Source organism: Halichoerus grypus, chromosome 11, assembly GCF_964656455.1.
Source record: "Halichoerus grypus chromosome 11, mHalGry1.hap1.1, whole genome shotgun sequence".
NCBI classification, from domain to species: Eukaryota; Metazoa; Chordata; class Mammalia; order Carnivora; family Phocidae; genus Halichoerus; species Halichoerus grypus.
The window spans coordinates 84,052,696-84,075,858 of record NC_135722.1 but is presented as its reverse complement, the minus strand read 5'-3'; the positions used below and the strand labels follow the sequence as shown (position 1 = coordinate 84,075,858).

The 23,163-nt window shown below is 42.4% G+C and overlaps 1 protein-coding gene across 3 annotated transcripts in view; it reads right to left on the bottom strand.

Moving 5' to 3' along the window:
* Positions 1–23,163, bottom strand: part of OPCML (opioid binding protein/cell adhesion molecule like) — a 1,067,476-nt gene that overhangs the window by 553,693 nt on the left and 490,620 nt on the right. The gene's annotated exons all lie outside the window — the stretch shown is intronic.

Sequence of the window (23,163 nt, the reverse complement as noted above, 5' to 3'; positions counted from 1 at the left end):
CTGCTGTGTGTGCTTCTCCACTGTCACCTCCTCCCGTCCTTCCTGCATCCCAAACCATTCCCTCAGCAGTCGGAGCCATCTTTCACATATGCCATTCCCTTGCTTAAAGTCCTTCATGGCTTTCCATTAAGCTGGAATGAAATCCAAACTTAGATTCAATCACCGCATGCTCTGATGCTCGCCTACCTCTCCAACCAATATCTCTGGGCCTTGTTTTCCATCCCGTCCCTCTTTCCAGCCATTCCCATTCCCTCTTCCCTCTTGGGGAAGAGGAAATTCTAAAAAATTAACTGTGGGACAATTGAATGAATGAATGAATGGCTACAGTCTTGCTCCCAGATTGCTTGGAAATAGGGAGCCAGCAAATGTGATGTGGATACATCTGGCAAATGTGGTTTCTGACTGTGTTGACACTTTTCCACCCCTAATACCTCCATAGTATTTGAGTATTCTCTTCTGTAGGAACGTGTAGCAGATCATATTGGGTAAGATCAGTATGGCTGGTCTCCTCTGCATTTCCAGAGGCAAGGTACACTTTTTAGAAGATTTTACACACACACACCTGTTTCTGTGTGTGTGTGTGTCTCTTTTCTCAAAGACTACAGATGGATTCCAGACCTTCATACCATCCGTTTCTGGTGGCTCAGTGACCCAAGAAGAAACTGTTAGGCATGGATACTTCTCAATATATTAAGCACATCTGATCTGGATTTCCCCCAGTGAATCTCTTCTGTGAATTCCATCTTTTTTTTAACCATTTTTACTTTCCAATTTCCATTATTTTATAACCTCCCTCATTTCAGGAGATGGGCACTCCCCTGGCCCCGGAGGACAGAGACTGCTGATTGTGACTCAGTACCCATATTTATCTTTGCCCTTAACCACAGAATCCTGGAATTTCTAGGTGTCCATTGGGTTAGCTGTGGCCCTATAACTAAATTCTAGCAAATGGGGCTTGAGGAGCTTTCAAGACAAATTCTTAAAGTGAGGGCATCCCTTTTCCTGTAGTTCTTCCATTTTTCTGTCTGGAATGTGGACTTCATGGACCCAGTAAGATTAGTCACTGGGTTATCCTAAAGTGACCTTGGGAATGGAGAGTGCACAGCAGAACAATGAGACCTAGTTCTTTCTCTGACTTTAAGTCACTATAAGGCCTTGGAAAGTTAACTTTTTTTAAATGAGCAAGAAAGTCTTATCTTGCTAAATCATCATAACTTTTGTTGTCACAGTTAACCTTACTTGAATTAATGAACTCAGATTTTGCAGATGTTTGGTACAGGGAGGTGTCAAAAGCGGCTGGCTGACTGCCATGCCTTGCTGTCCAGAGCTATGTGAAATGCACACTATCCAGAAGGTGACTAATGCCCTTTCGTAGTCCCGTGTGTCTGCCATTTCCACTTTTTCTATTAGACTTTTTGCTACACCTTTTGCACTGTGAGGTGTAAGCAACTATGCATTGGCCTGACAACATCGGCCCTACATGTGCTCCCAGGTCCTTCCTTCCACCGAGGTACGGACAATGAATGACCTGGGGGTGGCCGGGCATGAAGTAGGGGCCAAGACAACTATGTCAGAATGCCGCAAAACATCCTTGGACAGAGGTGGAGGACACCAGGCACATGCATATATCTGTCAAGGGGCTGAGATGGAGTAGTGCTTGCAGTCTGAGCTGGAGACCTGCCTAATAATTGTCTGCAAAATACCTGAGCTATTAATCCTTCACTCTCAAAAGCAATCATAGTCACTTAATTTACAACAGGAGGGGGGAAGGCAGGGGAAGAGAAGTCCTTTTTTCTGACTTTCAGATCAGATGTCAAACAAGTTCAAGAGCAGGCATATCCCAAAAGCATTTTTGCCCCCAAACTTATTGGGCACCTCTACAGGTGCAACCCCACAAATTGTGGTGTTGGGGATTTTGCTCCTCACAGCTAGCACCACCTAGCATGGCTCATTTTAGAGTTTCGTTTTGCCTGCCCTGCCCCCTTTTTTGCTTTTAGCAGTTCCCTGTTATCATATTCAAAAATGCCTGAGTTTCTGCTGGCTGGTGCAAGAGTACAGCTCCATCTATAAATGACCTCAGCGGAACTCTGGATTGATTTAACCTCCGTTATCTGTGTGATTAGCTTAGCCACAGAGCAGATACTTGGTGCTTATCAGCCCATTAAAGAGTCAAAGATGCTGTTACCAGTTTTTTATCTCCAAAATGCACACAAAGCCCTGCTGATTATTCTATTAATTTGTTAATGAACCTGTCCAGTAGACAGATTCTCTGTTCCTTTGGAAGGCAGGGTGGGAAATTGAGCATTTAAAGGGGTTTGAGCCCTCAGAGCTGAAGCTTAAAACTTCGGATGTACTTGTGGAAACTGAGATACATACGCTTGTTTTCATTTGGTGGGTTTTTTTTTTTTTTTCTTTTTCGTTTAATCTTTTACTGAAATAACAAGCACATGGAGAGACAAAGAAATTAGGCTGGAAAAAAATTCAGTCGCTAATAGAAACAGACCCAAGCCCAGGCCAACGGGAGCAAAGGCTAGGCAGAGAAATTGCAAATGGTATAGCACACGTAGCAGGTCCTTTTGGGGCTGGATCTTGTTTCTGCTTTTTTTCATTGCAACATGGATAACAATTCTATCCAAGAACAAAGGGTGCTGGAAAAAAAATTTTTATATTTTTCTTGCATGTATTGTCCTGTACTTGGGAGCTATTGTAATTATATGTTTATCCTCCTAAAATGCAGAGAATTCTATGAGGACAGACACATGTATACATATACTCAAGTGTGCCCAGGATGCTTTATCAATAGAGTTACTGTGTCAGTGGGATCCTGTGGTATGTTCTCTGGTTCTCCAAGGACCTCACCAACTACGGAAGCTCTTTAGTTTTCCAAGTATGTGGGTAGAAAGATGGCTTTAAAATAGCATCAGTGGCCAAGGAATCCCTGGGCCACGCCATTGCCTATTGAATTAAGTTCAGATCAGAGATTAACCATTTGTGAGTTATGGTAAGAGACTGAGTGTGTCATAAGGAGTTGACAGCTGATCACTATGCATGCCAGCAGATTGGTAAACAATCAAAATTAGGTGGTGAAAAACAAAGATTCCCATCAAAATCAGAGCAAGATTTCTGAAGAGATCCAAGATTGTGCTGAGATTATTCCCTTCCTGGAATTTTTTTTTTTCTGGTATTGGGGATGCCATGATGTGTTATCCAAATCCTTGAGACAGAGACACTCATTTCCCCAGATGCCAGAAGCAGTCACTGTGGAAGTTTTCTGCCAGTTGACTTTCTCTCTGGGAACTGCCCTCATCAGAGGTCACCTCACTTCACCCAAGGTCATTTTGCTTCATCTGGAATCAGGCTGTCTCATCTGAGATCACCTTGCTTTAAAGGGGTAGCCCACTTCTGGGGCCCGATTTGTGTGGGAATACAAAGATCTGGCACCTTCCCTCCTCATCTGGGGCAACTTGAAAGGGTTATCTCAGCTACAGAGTCTCCTGCAGGATTGACTGAGGCCTCTGGTACAACTGCAACAAAATCCATCCTTCCCTTTGGCCAATCCTGATTCCTTCTCTTCTTACACATACTGTTCTAAGCAAACTAGAATAAACTTCCTGCACAAAATTCTCCAGCTGAGAATCTTTTTCCACGGAACTCACCCTAAGATATCTGGTAATATGAGTGATCTCTTCATAAACATGCCTGATTAAGGAGTCATAGCAAGAAAACTAAGTAAATTTTCCACATTGCTAAAGGCATTAGTATGGACTATATACTGATGTGGAATGATCACTATTTGGACATTTTATCAAAACTTTTGATTACTGAACCAGAGTCAGCATGTACAGAAATTTCCGGTGGGATTAAAAGCATTCTTTGATGCTGCCCTATTTAACATAGAACAATAACTTAGACTAGCACTTATTTACTCTTTATGCTTTCAAGAAAAAGGCATGTTGTGTCTACCATATACAGATACAATCTCTGATGTCATGAACTTTCAAATTTTGTAAGTAAACAGACATAAAAGACTTGCTTGTCAAAAATGTAATGGTACAGGGACGCCTGGGTGGCTCAGTTGGTTAAGCGACTGCCTTCGGCTCAGGTCATGATCCTGGAGTCCTGGGATCGAGTCCCGCATCGGGCTCCCTGCTGAGCAGGGAGTCTGCTTCTCCCTCTGACCCTCCCCCTCTCTCATGTGCGCGCTCTCTCTCACTCATTCTCTCTCTCTCAAATAAATAAAATCTTAAAAAAAAAAAATGTAATGGTACACATTGAGAAGAACTGGCTAATGTGAGAAACAACAGAATCTAGAATAAAGAAGATGCTCACAGTCTGTCCAAATATAACAAGTTGATATTACTAGGAGCATATTAGAGTAAGTTCCTGAAGTCAACTGTATTGATAGGAGATTGGTGAATCTGGCTTAACAATCAAAGTGCAAAAAACCCGGTGATTGGATTCAGCTGAATAGTATCCAGACCAAGAGAGGTATTGTTCCACTGTGTTCTGCCACAGGCGGACAGTATGAAGTGCTAGGTTCAGTGCTAGATGCCAACATCAGGCGGCATTCAGTGGATGATGCCCAGAATGGTAAAAGATCTGGAAATTGACTTAGTTGAGGACTAGTTCTCACTGGTGGCTTTTCATAATCTGCAGTTAAAACCAAAGAGCATCACAGAGCCATGTTTCCATTTCAGTGACTGCATTTTAGTCCCCACTGTCCTTTGCACCTGGAATAGTCCTTTCCAGGCTTCAAGAGACAGTTTGAAAGCCCCCTCATTAGTGAAACCCACTCCTCCACACCTGGGGAGCCAGCAGCTCCCTTCTCTGTGCAACAAAAGGACCATGTAACCATATGTCTATCACTGCATTTGTCATGATTTATCTTCCTCTAGTTATGGTAGTCGACACAAGGGCTTCCAGTGTATTGTATCATTGTAGTTCTAGCTTCTAGCACAGTGTCTGATATACAGAAAGCATTTGTCACTATTTGGTAATTGAATGAGATGTGTGAATAAATAGACAAATGAATGATGAACAAATGAAGAAACAAAAACAAATTCGAAATGCAAGAGGGGACAGATTGGAAGTAAGCAGACTTAGAAGAGGTGGAAGAGTCTTCAAGTATTTAAACAGTTATTAAAATATCCTTGTAGCACAATAAAGAAATATGGACTGGATCATAGTTTAATGGAGTGAATCTGTGATTAATTTAATAACTGTGACCAAAAGTTTCTGATTAATGAATTTCTGGCAATCTGGAAGGAGGTTTCTAGTGATCACTCTGTCTCTAGCCTTATCCTCTTCAGTATTTTTTATCAATGTCTTGAATAAAGATACAAAAACCATACTGTCAAAATTTATGGATGACATGAAGCCAAGTAGAATAGTAAATAAATTGGAAGACAAAAACAGGATCCAGAAATATCTCAAGAGGCTGGAATTATGAGCTGAGTTTACTAAGTTGACATTAAAAAGAGGGAAATAGAAAGCCATACCATCAGATCCTGAAACAACTGTAAAATAGAAAATGAGAAACGTGTAGCTAAGCTGCAGCATTTGTGAAAATCCACGGGGAATTCAGTTAAGAGTAAGTTCATAATGAGCTCATATCATGAATCGACTTTAAAAAAGTTAATACAAACTTAGGAAACATGATTCGTAGTGCAATATCTGGAAACGTTTTAGAAGGATGTAGGTGAACTGCTGCAAGATGTGTTCAGAGCAGAAAAACCAAATATGGCTAGAGTTCTTGAGACCATGTTGTTTAAGGAAATAAGAACCTGGCAGGGTAAATATGGACACAAGAACATTTAGTGGAGATCCTATTGTTAAAGTAATAAGAGCTGTACAATTTGCTTCTAGCACATAGGATCAGACTGTTGCTTGTTGATTTTAAGTGGTAGAATGATGCTTAATGGTAGCAGGTATAGGGAAACTTATTTCAACTGAACAGATGGACGATGAATTCTTAAAGTTGCAGTTGTGCAACCTTGGGGTCGGCCTTTGTGGGAAAAGTGAGCTCTCTTAAAACTAGTGACTAAGGGTTTTGAGACAAATACCCAGTTGGGACCCTCTGGTGTCGATTCACATAGGGCATTGGGTAATTGGAGCCCATGGTCTTTGGGGTTCCTGAGACTCTGATTCTGCCTGAAAGAGACAAGCTATAAACTCCAAAAATTATGACTAGGATTAATTCGAGGGCAAACCTTCTCAAAATTAAAGTTATTTAAAAATTGAATGAACAGTGATTTTTCTTTCCCTCCGGACGTATTGTTATAATAGGGGATCTTGTATTTGATAGGAAGCTGGAATAGATGATCTTTAAAGTCCCTTCAACATCAAGCATTCTGAAATAAAATGGAAAGACTTGGAACAATCAGAAGCATTGGTTTATAGTCTAAGTTCTGACAGAATGTGACAAGTCATTTAGTCACTCTTAGTCCAATGTGCTCATCTGCAAAATGGGGCTAGCATCACTTCTTTTGCATATCTTACAAGGTTGTTAAAAAGTCAAAGTAGCGTGCCTTGAAAACTGCTAGAAAAGTAGACTAAGTATAACGCAGGATTGATGTGCTCTTGACATCATTGTGAGTGCTTGACGCTATGACACTATTTGGATCTTCTTGCTCTTTCATTCACCTACATCCCCTGCATCACTCATTCTCCTCTGAGGAGCTGTAATTTATTCTTGCCTGGGAGGGAAAGCACGTGCCTCACTCTTTGTATTGGTCTAGAGCAGAGGCTGACAATCTTTTCTATAAAGGGCTAGATTGTAAATATTTAGGTTCTGTGGGTTATATGACCTCTAACACAATTACTCAACTCTGCTGATGTAGCATAAAAACAGCTGTAGACAATATGTAAACACATGGGCATGACTATGTTCCAATATAGCTTAATCTACAAAACAGGCGGCTGGCCGGATTTGGACCATGGGCTATAGTCTGCTGATTCCTGGTCTAGACAAATGGTTCTCTATTGGGGGTAATTTTGCCCCTTACAGGCATTGTACAACATCTGGAGGCATTTTTGGTTATCACAACTGGGAGTGGTGGTGTTCTTTTACTGTCATCTGGGAGATAGAGAGTGGGGATGACACTGTTAAACATCCCACAATACATAGGACAGTCCTCCACAACAAATAATTATCAGATCAAAATGTCAATAGTGTCAAGGTTGAGAAACACGGGTCCAGACAAAAGAAATAATCCCTTTTGCTTATCAGAGTTCCTCAGCATCAAACTCAACCTCCTGCTTGACTTCTGGAGCCCCAGAAGATTCAGGTTTGAAGCACTTGGCAAACAAAGGGGGGAATTGTAAATCTTTCGGTGAATTCAAATAAACTGTAAAAGAATTTAATGTTGAAACATTTTCTTTAATAACGGTGTCTGCTGCACATAAACTCATAGTTTAAATTGGTTAGATTAAAAACAAAGGTAGAATTGAGATCATCTAACGCTGAGCAAAAATGTTTGCAGTTGGACTTTCTCAAAGCTTCCTGGATATTTTAGCATTCAGACCATGACTCCCAGATGGCTCACTTCCTGTTGGCTTGACGTTTATCTGCATGTGAGTAGGGCTGGCATCTCCCCCAGGCATTAGCACCCCTGTTATCTAATCCACCCCCTCATCCTACAAACAAGGAAATGGGCACAGAGATGTCAGGTACCTGGCTCTTGGTCACATAGTTATTTAGTGGTAGAACTCATTCTAGAACCATTTTTCTCTGTGAAGCCCCTCTGCACTCCCCCACACCATGTGGGCCCTGCTGTACAAAGAAAATGTTAGTTAATTATCACAAGATAAAGCCTCTCTTGGATATAAAAAATACAAGGACTTTCCCTTTATTCATGGCCTAAATCACTTTTTGGTTAGTGTATAATATCTCAAAAATAAAATGTTTAAAATAAGGCAATAAATTAGGAAAAATGAGTTTAAATGATGTACACATCCAATTTATACCAGCCCCATAAGAAGGCCAAATTTCGTTACAGTGAAACTCAGTATGGCTTATTATATTGAAGTATTCTAACAAAGGTTTATTTAAACATTTTCTTTTGAAGATGAAGTATTTTAGGATGATAAAGATAATTACTCATTGTAAGCATAATGGTCCATTTGACAGAAGGAATTAAATGTAAGGATAATTTCTAATAAAAATTAAAAATCTCCCTTCTACCACCCTACTTTGTAATGTATTTTAAAAGGGAGATGGTAAAAAAATGTCCCTTGAGCCACCTCCTCCTAAATCCACTTAACACTGTATAGTCAGGACTCTTCAGTGTTGCTTAGGGCAGTGAGTGAAGAAGAGCCCTGCGTCCTATTGGAACTGCAAGGGGTGATTAGGTCTAGGACAAATGTGAGAAAAAAATAGTGCTATATCCAATTCCAATTCTTGCCTAGTAGGCTGTAAGATTTTCTCTTCCTGCTGCTTCTCCATCTCAGGATGGTTATCTACCACAGGCCTTTTCCCATGAAGGAAGAGTGGGGCAGCTCTAAAGGCCTCATAGTTCATTCAAATGTTACCATCCATCTACCAGCAGATCCAGAGGACTGCTGCCCACATCTGTATTTCCATACAGGAAAAGATCCATTGCTTTTCTTCCGTGATGCACAGAATACACTGATACTTTGAGATACATGCTTTGCTCTGTTCTCTTGGACCATGAGGCTCAGCCAAATGAGGCTTCCTTTTGCATGGGCACATGAAGTCCAGTGGGGAAAGTGGGAAGAAGAAATATAGGATTTTAATGTAAGTTGAACAAAACTATTTCCTATGCTAGCTGTTTTGAACATTGATCATGGCCAATTTATCCCCAACTTTCTAGCCCACCCTCTCTTCTCCAACCCACGTCTACTGCCCTAGTTCTGGTGCCATATTTTCTGTGAAGCGAACTCTTGCATAAACCTCCCAAATTCCCAGAGCTAGAAGAATGGAAGAATAGTTCAATTCATTTCAGTGTATGCACTCAATGGAATAATGTACAGCAATCAAAATGAATGAAGCATAGCTCCAGGCACCATATGGCAGGAAACTTTAGTAACGCAATTACAAATACAAAAGATTGCGAACAGCATGGTGCCCTCTTATAAATTAAAAAGAAAATACCTAAACAATATACAGTTAAGAAATGTGCATAGATATGAGAAAACCAGATAGGTAGGTTGGAAGATAGATCAATTGATAAAGTTACTGATTAATTAATCAATAGATAGGAGATAGGAGGATAAGGAAGGATATACACTAGTAGACAGAAGTTGTCAGTGTTCTGGCTTCTGTGTTGGGTGGTGTGTTCAAAAGTATGCATTATATTTGGAAGGGGAAAAGAGGGAAGGAAGGAGGGAGGGAAAGAGAAAGAAAGGAAGAATGAGAAAAAAAAAAAAACCAGGTAGATCATAATTGTGAGAGTGTGGCATGAACCTACAATTGTAATGAATCCCATACTGTGTGATTGAGTTCCACGTAGAAAAGAAAATCTGACCAGTCACTCTTATAAACTAACCACCTTCCAGGGTTCCCCATCACAAATGCAAGATCCTCCCCCTGATCCCTGTCTAACTTCCAGCATCATCTATGACGATTGTCCATATGAGCTCCAGCTGCACTTGACTCTGAACCTCCTTCCCCATCCTGACAAGTACTTTCAGACCACTCTGCCATTGGTCCTGCTGTTTCCTCAGCCTATGTCCTCTCTCACTTCTCCACCTAACAAAATCCTGTGCATCCTCCAACCAGCCCACATGTGAACTGCTCTGTGAAAAATTTGCTGACTTCCCTTGAAGCACACCAATCAAGAATGGTCCTGTTCTGGTTATTTGTGTTCATCTCTTTAATAAAGGCTTAGTACATCACATTTTAATTGGTTGAGTGTTGTTGGCCTCTCTTGTATTATGATATCCTGAAGGACAGGGTTATATTTTATCCATTTGGTATTCCATGAGGATAGTAGTATTCTATGCTGTGTAACAAATTACCAAAAATTTAGTGGCTTAAAACTGTTTGTTATCTCATAGTTGTGTGGGTCAGAGGTCCAGGTGGGCTTGGCCAGGTTCTCTTCTCAGGGTCTCACAAGGTGTCAGTCAGCCTGGGCTCTTATGTGGAGACTCTAGGGAAGAATCTGCTTCTAAGCTCATTTAGGCTGTTGGCTGAATTCAGTTCCTTGAAGTTATGGGATTAAAGTCCCTGATTCCTTGCTGGCACCCAGCTCCAAAGGATCACCTTCATTCCTTGGCATGTGGCACCCACCATCTTCAAAACCAGTTAAGGCCTGTCAGCTTCCCTTGGTGATTCAGATCGCTCTGATACCACCTTCTGTCACCAGCTAGAGAAGGTTCTCTACTTTTAAGGATTCCTATGATAGCATTGGACCCATATGGAAAATCCAAGGTACTCTGCCTATCTTAAGGTTAACTGCACCATATAACATAACAGAATCACTGGAGTGACAGATACCTCATCGTATTCACAAGTACCTGGACTTAGGGTGAAAAATCTTCAGGAGGCCAGTTTAGAAATTTGCCCTGTCACATTCAGTATCTACAACAGAGAATAAAAAGAAAAGAGAGAAGAGAGAAAAAAGGAAATCTCTAAAACTTTTTTCACCACATCCCACTTGCCCCACACATATATGCATAAGCATCCTCACCTATAATTACAGACTTTGGAACATGCTGGGAAAAACAGTCCATCTTGTTCCCTTATAACCAGGCCTATGTCCTTGGTCCAAAGAGATGTTGGAGAATTGTCCTCAGAAAAGACAAAGAATAAGGATACATTGTTAACTTTCACTGATGTCTGTCAAAAGTGAGACCAGGGAAGCACATACAAAAAAATCACCCCAAGGTCCTTGTTAAAATGCAGAGGTCTGGGCTCCACTTCATATCTGATAAATCAGAATCTCTGAGAGTGGGGCCTTTCAATATGCATTTTAAGGTAATCCTTAGGTGATTCTTAGGTAATTTAATATTAGAGAGCCACCACTCTGGGTCCCTCTCTTCCTTAGGTGATATTTTTTATTTTTTGTGCTTACTCATGATACCAGTCAATGTTCCGTTGTGCAGTTGATTGCCAACTTTTCTTTAGACCTGAAGTCTGGCAGATAGCTGACTCTACCACTGTCTCACCACTTGCTAGCAGATGGAGGAATAATAACACACACATTCTTGGAGTGATCAATGAATACCTGACCAGGAGTTATTCTGAATGATTGTTTTGGTTTTACAGAAACTAGAAACGGGTCCAAAGACAATGAAAGGAAGGCGCCAGCTACTTGACAATGGTAGCCATGACCGGAGGGCAGTGCCTGGCAGGGAGCTGGCTGTCTGCTGGAGAGCTGGGATGCTCTTTGTTGTGACATACAGTATGCTTGCTGTAACTGTCCTTTTGTTAAAAATAATTACTCTCTTATTTAAGAGTCTGGTAGCTGGGGTTGTTTTTTTTTGTTTTGCTCTTGCTTTTGAAAAAATGCTGGAGGGGAGGAACAGGTCCACCATTAAGATGTGGACTGAATAGAGAAATCTCCAAGACCAAAAAATGGGTGCAGGAAATAAGAGGGAAAAAATGTGAATTTATAGTTTCCTTCTCTTCTTTCCTCTTTTATTTCCTAGGTGTTTTTTTTCTTTCTCTCTCTTTTTTCTTTCATTTTTTTCTTTCAAACGTGGCCAGCCAAGACAGGCAAGGCATAGCCAGAAACACTACCATCACCTTCCCAAATTCATGTCAATTCAGATATGCCCTTTTGCAGGTCAGGAGAGCCTGACCCTCTTTTGAAACCAGATTGCCAGTGAGAGAGGAGGAAAAGAGACCTGAATTGTGCTCTGAGCTGTATTTAGAGGTCAGACAGTCCATGTGCTGCTGCTGGTTTCACATCAGCCCTTGAGAAGTGTACAGTAAAGAGCCCCAACTGTGCATGGGCTGGGAACCAGCCTCCACCTGATCCCAGAAGACAGAGAAGTCTGGGGACACAGTGCATCACCCCGGCCCTGCATGCCCTGAAGCACACTTTGTGTCGTCCTCCAGCAACATGTCTCAAAGACAGCGCAGCTGATGTGGCTGCAGTGGGGTCAGTCTTTAAAGGAGGACGGACAAAATCAAAGCTGTGTCCAGCTCCCATGAGCCACACAGATGCTGCTGAGAAACTGGCCACTCCTGTCTTTTCGGTTTGTTGAATGAGTCTGAGCGGAGTCCCAAATTCCCTGTGTTCACCTGCAGTTCTCTCGTTTGCTGTGCTTTGTTCTCAAAGGGGATGTTACCATGAGTGATCGTGATCTCCACAGGCTAGTGAGATGAAAACCACCAGAGCAGGACTGTCATGCCTTTGTTTTCTGGACATATGACATATGTGGGTTGTGTCTTTGGTTGCCTTTTGAAAGGCCTGGCTAAGAAGATCCCAAGTCTTGGACTCCCATTTGCAGGCATTATGACTCAAAGCTACGGACCGGGCTGCAATAGCACCAGCACGTGTTAGGCATTCTCACGAGCTGGATGATCGGAGAAGAAACTTGGGGTGTCTGAATGATGTTTGGGTGGGAATGAGGGTGGATGGTGGAGGGTGGAGGTTTGGCCCATCCAAGTTGACCTCTGAACCAGCCCCTCAGTGAGCAGAGAGAAGTGTGGTCAGATGGCTCCTTCCCCAAGTCTCTCCGTGCAGACACCACTTGATATTTGAATCTAAAGGTTAATTAAGTGCTCCTGCCAGGCAGAAAGGCCACAATCAATTATCATGTCTTCTTGTCCATTTCAGCCTATTCTTAATTATCTTCATTGGGTTTGGGGAAGAAGGCATTTCAGCCAAGTTTTAGAAAAAGGGAGCTACTTTGTTTGGAATGGACAGATCTGTCCTCCTAGCCCATAGCATTCATCTTCATCATCCCATGGGTCCCATTGACGTCTCAGAGGAAAGGGGCATTGGACAGGCTCTGGACAGAATGCACTGGAAAGCACTGTTTATGGGCACAGAGTGAAGGGCACATCATCAATCATTTCCCTTAAGGATTTCCCTGATGGCAGGGCCACTCTTGTTCCAACCACCAGTGGTTTGGTGCTGTTCTTTGGCCATCACCCTCCCTGGACATGCTGTAAGGCTCCAGGCCCAGGCACTGGTTTAGTGCCCACTTATCATCTGTGTGTCAACTTTCACACACACACACACACACACACACACACACACACGCATGCTCCCCAGTGCACACATGTGCACATGCTGAACTCTCTGTCATAATTAACTATTTAAAATTCCACTGCTGCTAATCAAAGCAGCATGGGCTGTGTTCTCATTAAGGAGATCAATTCCTGTTGAATATTCACCTCCAGGGGTGGATGTGGTCGGAATGAGCTGATGGTTTCTGTCTGGCTCGCCAGAGCTAATGTGGGGCTACTGCCATTGCAACAAAGCCACTCTGCTGTAATCAGTCAAAATAACAAGCAACAGCTCCTTGCAGGGATGCTGGCTGTTCTACATAAATATACATAGAAAGACAGTTTCGAAAAACAGTCCGCCCATCTCAATGAGCCAGGCCTGAGGTGTGGCCTCCCAGGGTTAGAAATGGATTGCCAGTTCACCATGCTTTTGAATCTCAGCTGCATCTGTCTTCCCATCCCTCCCCCACAAACACTCCACACGGTGGCTGTCCTCTAAGGCCCACTTCAAACCCTGTGGCTGCCTCTGACCCAACTCGTTCCTACTCTGTAGTGGCCACGTCAAGAGGATTGCACCAATGGAAGTGTCCTGAGAAGGAGGGGGCTTGGTGGCCTTAGGAGTGCTTTTGGTAGTGCTTTCATCTGCCCAGAGCCGCCTGCACTGCAGGGCAAGCAGCTGGAATTCTTTTTCCTCCTTTCCTTTTCTGGGAACTCAAGGTTAGAGGAGTGGACAAAGGGAGATGTTCCAGATGGATGAAAATAAACTCACTCCTAAAGCTCTTGGCTGGCACCTAGGGACATTAGAGGGTAATTTTTCTGAACTATGGGTAGGAGAACAAAAACTTCAGGGTCCAAAAACTACTTAATGGTAAGGAGAAACAATACATTATAAGATTTGAGTCCTTGCACACCAAAGGCCACATATCCCAATAAGAAATTTTCTTTTTTTTTTTTCTGTTTTGTGGAAAACTTTGTATTAGTGACCTGCGCAAGGAATAGATTTTAATCCTTATCCCCAATCCCCCCAACTTGGCATATGGGGTCCCTTGTGTAGATTGTTCTAACCAACATCACAGGACATTTAGCCAAAAATGCATATATATCCTTGCTCATTCATTGATGTATTCATCCTATGCCTAATGTAGAACTCACTCATTTTATTCCTCTAGTCATTCCATAAACATTTATCAAGTACCTTTCATGGCCGAGTCATTAGGAATTGAGAATACATGGTCCTCATGGGGCTTACAGTGTAGTAAGAGGATACATCTATGTAAATGAATGAATGTAATAGAGTGTAGAGGTCATCGACTTCTGATACAGAAATATTTTTTTCCGAATTTTTAGGCCAGAACATTTTCTTAGAAATAATTATAACTCCAGAGAGGAAAGAGATTGTCTTTATTAACAGCTTCAGAAGGCAAATATGACTCCAAAAGAGAGCCCTCAGTGTGTGTCTCTAGTGAAGAAGATTTGTTGCCCGGCCCAGTATTTCCATAAAGCATCCTGGTTCCCTAGCTGAGAACTCAGGTGTCCTGTGTGGTCAGCTCAGCTGTAGGTAAGATTTACTCAACAGCAGTTAGGTTTCTGCATCTTAGCTGGAGAGAGGATAATCAAGTGAGCAGGGAGTACAGAGCTTTCTCCCTTTGCCACATGCGGGAGGGAGAGACTCTCACTCACTTAAAGGTATGAACTACATGGCATTGGAGAAAAAGTGGCGATAAGTGGATGTCATTTCTAATCTTGTCTTTCATGGACAAGGCTGGGGACAGTAAGGAAATGGGAAATGGCAGCTGGTGCCACTCAGCATTCCTGCTCACCCATCCTTTGATCCTTATCAGCCATTAGGAAAGGTAATTAAGCCAGTGTCTTGCTCCCACAGCCACTACTGAGCTGGTCAAAAATAATCTGTATCCAGTGCACACAGCAAAATAGCACCACCTGAATCATTGGCATCAAGGGACGTTTAAGCATCCACTTGCCCATGACATGATAATGTGCTGGGCCCTATGCTGGAGAATAGAGCAGACCGAATGCTTACTCTCTAAGAGTCTGCTTTCCAAGCATGAGCAGTGATCTGAATGCACATGGGTAGGTCAAACCACAGTGAAGCAAAACCATTAAACTAAGCCATACATGAGAGAAAGGTACTGACATCCTATGTAGGATTTAATCAATGGATTGCTTGGGGGTGGGAAGAATCTGGGTTGCTAATTAGCAGTAGGACCTGGGAAGCTCATCATGTGATCTGATATGGGCTGGAAGGGGCGGAAATTTCCTTGCTGATTGAAATGGCGAGTTTTCCTGGAGAAGGTGGATTTCAAGACATGTCCAAATGATCAGAAAAAATGACTTCATACAACAAACATTTGAAAGAAATCACCTATAAATCCTGATGGCAAACTCCTCTGAAGGGAAACTTAATGGATGCTCTTATTCTTGTCTACGCATGCCTTTCCTCTGTTTTATTTTGCTTTTTAACCAACCGACATATTTTTAATATTTATAATGTGTTATCTACCAAGTTGGAGGAAAATCTCTAGGTAAAAATTAATCATAAGGGGTTTAAAGATGAATCTCAAATTTTTGAATGGGGTTTTGACTTTATCTGTGGAATAATAATGCTAATACTAACTGACAATTAGTGTTTACTGTGGGACATGTACTATGATAAGCACTGCACAAAGATTATCTCATTCAGTCTTCAAAGAGCCCTAAGAGATAGATGCTATTGTTACTCTTTTCTTACAGATGAGGAAACTGAGGCACAGAGGTTAAGCCACTTGCCTAAGATTACACAATCAATAAATGACAAAGTGAACTAATGTAACCTAAACCTCCTTTTTGAGGTTTACCCATTAAGCCCAGACAGTTATTCTCCCATATTTGGCTTTTTGCGGTTAAGAGAGACGGAAACAAGAGCTTTGAAGAGGAAATGTTTACACGCTGGGATCATCACAGCAATACATAAGATGCTATTACGGCTCAACCTGCCTGTGGATGAAGGGCAGGCGCTCATTTGTACACATATTACATCCCATCAGACTTGTCTAGTTAATTTTGTCCTTCCTTTGGGGGAGGAGGGGAAATGGGACATTGCTTCTTAAATGGGCTATCTTTTTGAGATAACTTGCTCAATTGCCACCCTGACCTGGGAACAGTGGTTGAGGATTCAGTACCATTAGCAGGGGCAGAGTCCTTCACTACACTGGTAGTTGTTAGGCCAAAGGGCTTAGTCCCACCCTGATCTAGCACCTGTAACTGTCTTCTTAAAATAGTTTTGGCTGAATGTTCACTTCCTCCTGGTGTCCCCAGCTGTGGTTCAGCCGAGCTGTGTAACTGACCACTGGGTCTCGCCTCGAGGCTCGGTGATGGATTTCTCCATACAGCATTATTACATCTGCAAGGCACTTCTCGATGCTCAGGGATGAAAGGAGTTATAAATGAAAGATATTATTATTAATAAGAATGTAGATGAACAAAGGGAAAATGTACTCGCCCTCATTATCCATCAAGTCACCACACTTCACCTAAAGACCATGATCTGCTGGAGCCTCAAGGAAAGCCTATTTGCAGAAATCAATAACTGGTTTTAAAAAAATAGATCTAGGCCCCACTGGAGCTGACTATTCAGGGGTTTCTCATAATTCTATGCAACAGTCAATATTAGCTATCACTACCTCAAATGAAGATTGAATTCGAATTTAGTTAAGACTAGTTTTGTATGCTAATCTACCAACTGATTATTAAATGTATTTACTGAGAGTTTTGAAAAATAGGCTGTGAGGGGGGAAAAAAAAAGAAAAAGAAAAGCCTGCATGAGTTTACTTGATCCAAGCTATGAGGTGAACTCCTAATGATGGGCTCATATTAGCTTGGTTCCCCTGGTTTTATAAAATGAATGCTTGGGGAAATCAAGTTTAGTTCTGTGGGGATTCTAAGAATCATAAGGTGAAGGAAGAATAACCATCACTGAGTCAGTCAGTTGGCAGCACTGACTGAGGACCCAGTCTGCACAGAGGCTCAGAGCTAATTGTGCAGAATGTTGAATTGGGTATCATCAGGTATGACAGAGGAAGTAGCACATACCACCATCCCTTGGGGTCATTATGACCCATGAGGAAGCAAGACAAATGCCAGTTCACATGAGTAGCTGTTACAGAAACCTACATATATAAGCTGGGGACATCCCATGCTGTTTGACAGGGGACAGAAGGTAGGAAGGGTGGGAAGATTTGCCAGAGAATTCAGGCAGGTTGGTTGCAAAAAGGAGAAAGTAAGAGAAGGCTGTGGGAGCAAGTGTGTTGAGGGGTTTTGATAGCAGTTAGGAGGGTGCTTTGGGGGAGAAGTGTTCTTACCAGGTGAAACAATGTACGTATCCACTACCCTTAACTCATCAGAATGCGAACCTTCTGGAGAGGCGTGAATTTGGAAGAAATGCAGGTAGAGCACACACACAGAGAAGAGGAGCAGACACTCACAAGGCAGAGTGGGCTGGATTTCACAGTCAATAAGAAGTACTCTTTAAGAAATATTATTCGCCTACTACAATATACCCTTTGCACGTAATTCATGTACAACAAAGAACTACATATGACTTTTTGCTCTGTGAATATTTAATTGCAACTTGCAAAACATGTCAGGCAAGTTGCATACTTTCCCCGGACAATTCTGGCAGTGGTGAAGGCGTTTCATCAATAAAAGATTGGGGGGAGAATTCTTAACTCTCCATGCATTTTTGCCAGCCCTCCAACATTTGAAGTTGGGTTAGCAAGGCCATTTTGTCAAAGATCTAGAGGGCAAAATCATCTTCCAAGACTCAGTTCTATCACTTGCCACAGGTGATCTGGTGAGAAAAAAAGCCTGCTTTCACGTACCTTCTATGCCAGTGATTCTTCAGACTAGAGTGGATAAAGGTCAAGTAGAGAACAGATTTTAGATATTTGGATTCCTGAACCTCTGCTCTGTTCAGGTCATGTGAATTTACATTTTATCACATAGCCCTGATGATTCTGAAGTAAGCAATCCTCAACATCTACTTTAAAACACACTTGTAGGTTGATGTGCTGATGTCTCTAGGCAGAATATGCATAGATGAGCCTATAACTCTTTTCCCTCCATAGAGAGAAGAATGGGATTGATTTAGAAGTAATTAGAATATTAGGCTGCAATATACACCCCAGCGGGATGCATAAATATATAAATATGGAATGACTCATTCTATAGTTCACAGAAATGTAAATTATTCTTTGAGCAAATATATGCAGTCCCTTCCCACTTGTGAATTGCACTTCCAGGTGTTGGGACTGTTTTCCATGTTGGCATTTCTGTGGGTGACTATGGCTCTGATGAAGTTCTTGATTATACAGCTTCGTGTCTACTGGCTTAAGTATATTGCTGGACAAAGTTACTCCCAAAATTTGTGGTTCAAATGGCTCTTGGATAACTGTATTTAAGAATTTATGGGCCTTAACTATTTGCTAAGTCAGTCAATAGGTTCTCTCAGGGACACTGGATTCTTCAGTTGAAAGCAAGTCTGGAAATTAGAAAAGAGTGGGTTATTTGGGTATTTTTGTGCTATTTAATTTCATTTTTTAATATATTATTGTCTCCCTCATTGCAGCTCAAGTAGTTTGGGCAAATGTGTTACAGTTTTCTGTTGTACATAATAACTCCCAAGAAATACTGCCTATCTGAATATTTTTTTGTTTTAGTAGGCTTTATAATGGTGAAAAATTGTAATCTATAAAGTTTTGAACTGGGGCGCCTGGGTGGCTCAGTTGGCTAGGCAACTGCCTTCGGCTCAGGTCATGATCCTGGAGTCCCTGGATCGAGTCCCGCATCGGGCTCCCTGCTCGGCGGGGAGTCTGCTTCTCCCTCTGACCCTCCCCCCTCTCATGTGCTTGCTCTCTCTCATTCTCTCTCTCTCAAATAAATAAATAAATAAATAATCTTTAAAAAAAAAAAAGTTTTGAACTGGATTATAGAAGTGGATTGTAGAACTCTTCCCACACTCAAATAATACATGTAAAAAAAAAAAAAAAGAAAGTCAAAAAGGATTTGGAGCTTTGGCTTATTCAAGGGGTAAAGTATTTTATCAGTTTTTTGGAGAACAACCCAGTGTAATGCCATGGTTTGTTGTCATCTGAGTGATGAATGAGGACAGTTGCCCTGCTTTTTTTTGGAAAACCCTGTTTGTACCCTCTTTTCTCATCCTCACTCCCTACTAGCTCTCAATCTCATCCTGGGTATCCGGACACAGCAGGTTTTGTCTTGCCTGCATGCTTTTTCCCTTGTTTTTCCTAGAAACTTCTCCTTTCCAAATATCTAAATCTGGTGTAGGTAAAACCTTCTAGTTAAGGTCCCATATTTTCACAGGGGGAAAGGCAAGTTCTTATGACCTGCTTCTCACCGCTTTGTCTGTTTTCTGGATTCCTATGTTTTTAGTAATAATTAATTTTATTTTCTTCTTTTTTTTTTTTAAAGATTTTATTTATTTGGCAGAGAGAGACACAACGAGAGAGGGAACACAAGCAGGGGGAGTGGGAGAGGGAGAAGCAGGCTTCCCACCGAGCAGGGAGCCCGACGAGGGGCTCGATCCCAGGACCCTGGGACCATGACCTGAGCCGAAGGCAGATGCTTAATGACTGAGCCACCCAGGTGCCCCTGTAATAATTAATTTTAAATAGTTCAATCAGTTTTTATCTTTTTAGGATTGCATATTATGCTGGTATATGTTTATTTGTGCTTTGCATTAAAAAATATTAGATTTCTTTTTTTTTTTTTTTTTAAAGATTTTTTTTATTTATTTATTTGACAGAGAGAGACACAGTGAGAGAGGGAACACAAGCAGGGGGAGTGGGAGAGGGAGAAGCAGGCTTCCCGCTGAGCAGGGAGCCCGACGAGGGGCTCGATCCCAGGACCCTGGGATCATGACCTGAGCCGAAGGCAGACGCTTAACGACTGAGCCACCCAGGCGCCCCAAAAATATTAGATTTCTAATACACTGATTTTTCCTATTCTTACTTAATATGTAGTTTGGACAAATATGTTAGAGTATCGTGGTGTACACAATAATTTATGAGATATATCATTAACCTTGATAAATTTTAATTTTAATTCTCATATCATTAACCTTAAAAAATTTCCCCATGGTGGAAAACCGCAAAAGCTGCGCCAGGTCATGGAGGACAAATGGGAACTTAAAATTGAGGGATCTATAGCTGGGATGCTTGGGTAGTATCAAATCCCAGCTCTACCACTTACTAGCTGTGTGACCCTGGGAAAGTGACATAATTTTTTTTTAAATGAAGTTCACAGTATAATACTGAGAAGTTAGGCAACAAGGATGAATTTAAGCTGGGCTCCAGAGCCCACAGTGGCCCAGGGCTCACAAAGGGCTTCCCCTGAGGCTGCCCATTTGGGGTCTGCGTGTAGTATTCAGTGAGCCTGCCTGTCGCCTTGCCAACTTAGCTGTTCCTTTTCTGCTTCCAGTCTCATTTAGTTAGAAACCAAGTGTGGAGTCGGTCTTCCGGGGCCACTGACAGAACAGCAGGGTCACCTGGGCCTCAACTTTATGGTGACCACTTGTCCCAGTTTGCCGGGGACTTCCACAGTTTTAGCACTGAGAGCGTCGTGTTCCTGCATTTCCTTCAGTCCCAGGTAAACGGAAGTGGTTGGTTGCCTTGCTGGTTTCACCCCCTGTATTTCATGTAGGAGAGACTAGTAATGTTATGCATCCCATGGGGTTGTTACGAAATCGCTCGTAAGTGCTAAGAAAGTGCTGAGTAAAAGTTCTCTCTTACCATACGACTTAAGTTCAATACAGCTTAAAAGAAAGCACTTGCGGGGCGCCTGGGTGGCTCAGTTGTTGGGCGTCTGCCTTCAGCTCAGGTCATGATCCCGGGGTCCTGGGATCGAGCCCCGCATCGGGCTCCCTGCTCGGCGGGAAGCCTGCTTCTCCCTCTCCCACTCCCCCTGCTTGTGTTCCCTCTCTCTCACTGTGTCTCTCTCTGTCAAATAAATAAATAAATAAATAAATAAATAAGGGAAAAAAAAAAGAAAACACTTGCTGAAGACTTACTGGTCAAAGCAAAATGAAGAATTGACAGTTGTTTTAACTCATGGGATACGCACAGCTGATACCTTTAGAGCAAAGACACGTCTCTACAACAGGGTTTCTCCACGTAGCCAGGGCAGGGTTGCGAAAGCGCACCTGGGCCCATCTGTGGTATCCCGTCCCGGGTCATGCCACCAGTGATTCGATTCACCAGCACATATTTAGCCCTGGGCGTGGACTGAGAGGGGCTGGCACTCCCAATGGCCCCTGATGTGGCCTGTGGGGAAGGCCCGCTCCCCTCATTCAGTGAGGAATGGCGCTGACTGATCTCTCAGAGCTCGGCGTGGCTACAAAGCACTTTTGCACGTGGCATCCCAGCCCTCACATCAGTTCTGTGAGGGAGGCAGGGAAGATGTTAGTTATCTTAATTATTCAAAGTCTATCGCGTTCTTACACAGCAAGAAATGACAGAATAAGGATTAATGTATAGATTATGGGCTATTTTCTGTGTGTGTGTGAGTGTGTGTGGTGTGGTAGATGGAGTATCTGTATGTTTGGTGTGTACGGGCGGTGTGTGTTTGTGAAGGGTGTGGTGTGTGTGGATGTGTGGTACATGGTCTGTGTTGTGTGGGGCAGTGTGGGATATGTATGTATGGCTTGTGGTGCTATGCGTGCGGTGTATGTTTTGTAGTGTTTGTGGGTGTGTGTGTGCATGTGGTTTGTGTATTGTATAGTATAATGTCTGTGGTTCGTGTGTGATGCGTGTTGTGTGGGGTGGGTGTGTATCTGTGTGCTTTTACAAATCCTTCGTGCAGTGAATGAATTAAAAACAACAACAACAGCAACAAGAAAAAGGGAAAAAGAAAAAGCTACTTTCTAGCTACTTGAGGACTTAGCCCCTCTTTCAGGAACAAAAGTGAAGTTTGAAGAATTTATGTGTGAGCTGTAAAATCTCCCACATCTCCCCTCAACCAGAGATTTTTTTTTTTCCTACTTGTGTCTCTTCAAATTTAGGCACCATTGATTGTTATACTCCTGGAGAACCTGGTTTCTTAGAAACATTGTACTTCTGGGGTCCTTTAGAGGAAAAAACAAAACATTTCTAAGACCCAAGGAATAATTTACTAATGGTGGAACTTCATGCCCAGTGACAAGCTACGAAGAACATGTTTGGAAAGGGTGCATTTCCATACCACTCTCTCCTCAAGGTAGTCATCAAAAGCCAATTCTTGTTTCATCTTCTCACTAGAAACTTCCTCAGATAATTATCCTTTACAAATCCCATCTTTCATTCACCCTGACAAGAATCTTCACATAACTTCTTGTGAGGTGCACAGGTTTGTAGCCTGTTTGCAACATGTGTGCAAGTGTGAGTTATTTGGGTGTGCTTGTGTGAGAGAGAGAGAGAGATTCCTGAATGAGCACCATGAATCCCTAGCTCCCCATGCAGCTGATAATGCTCATTTAACATCCATAAAAATCTAAGTAGGAAATGCTATTATCTTTATATTACAGAGGAAGTGGATGAAGCACAGAGAGGTGAAATAACTCAGTTTCCCCAAAATCTTGAAAGGAAATGAGACACCGGGACTTGGCCCAGGCAGACTGGCTCCAGAGACCTGTCCTGGCATCTGCTACGACATTCCCTTAGCACACAGGCAGATTTAGAGATTGATGTCTTCAAAAGTCCTCCAGGATGGATGAATTACCTGGTTATAACAACAAATGCAATACCAGCTCATGCTGTCATCAAGGTCTCAAGACTAAAGAGACCTTAGATATGACTAATAATATGCTCTAAAGGCAAATAAAATCCTTGAGGGGCGCCTGGGTGGTTCAGTTGGTTAAGCATCTGCCTTTGGCTCAGGTCATGATCTCTGGGTCCTGGGATTGAGCTCCGTATCGGGCTCCCTGCTCAGCGGGGACCCTGCTTCTCCCTCTGCTGGCCACTCCCCCTGCTTGT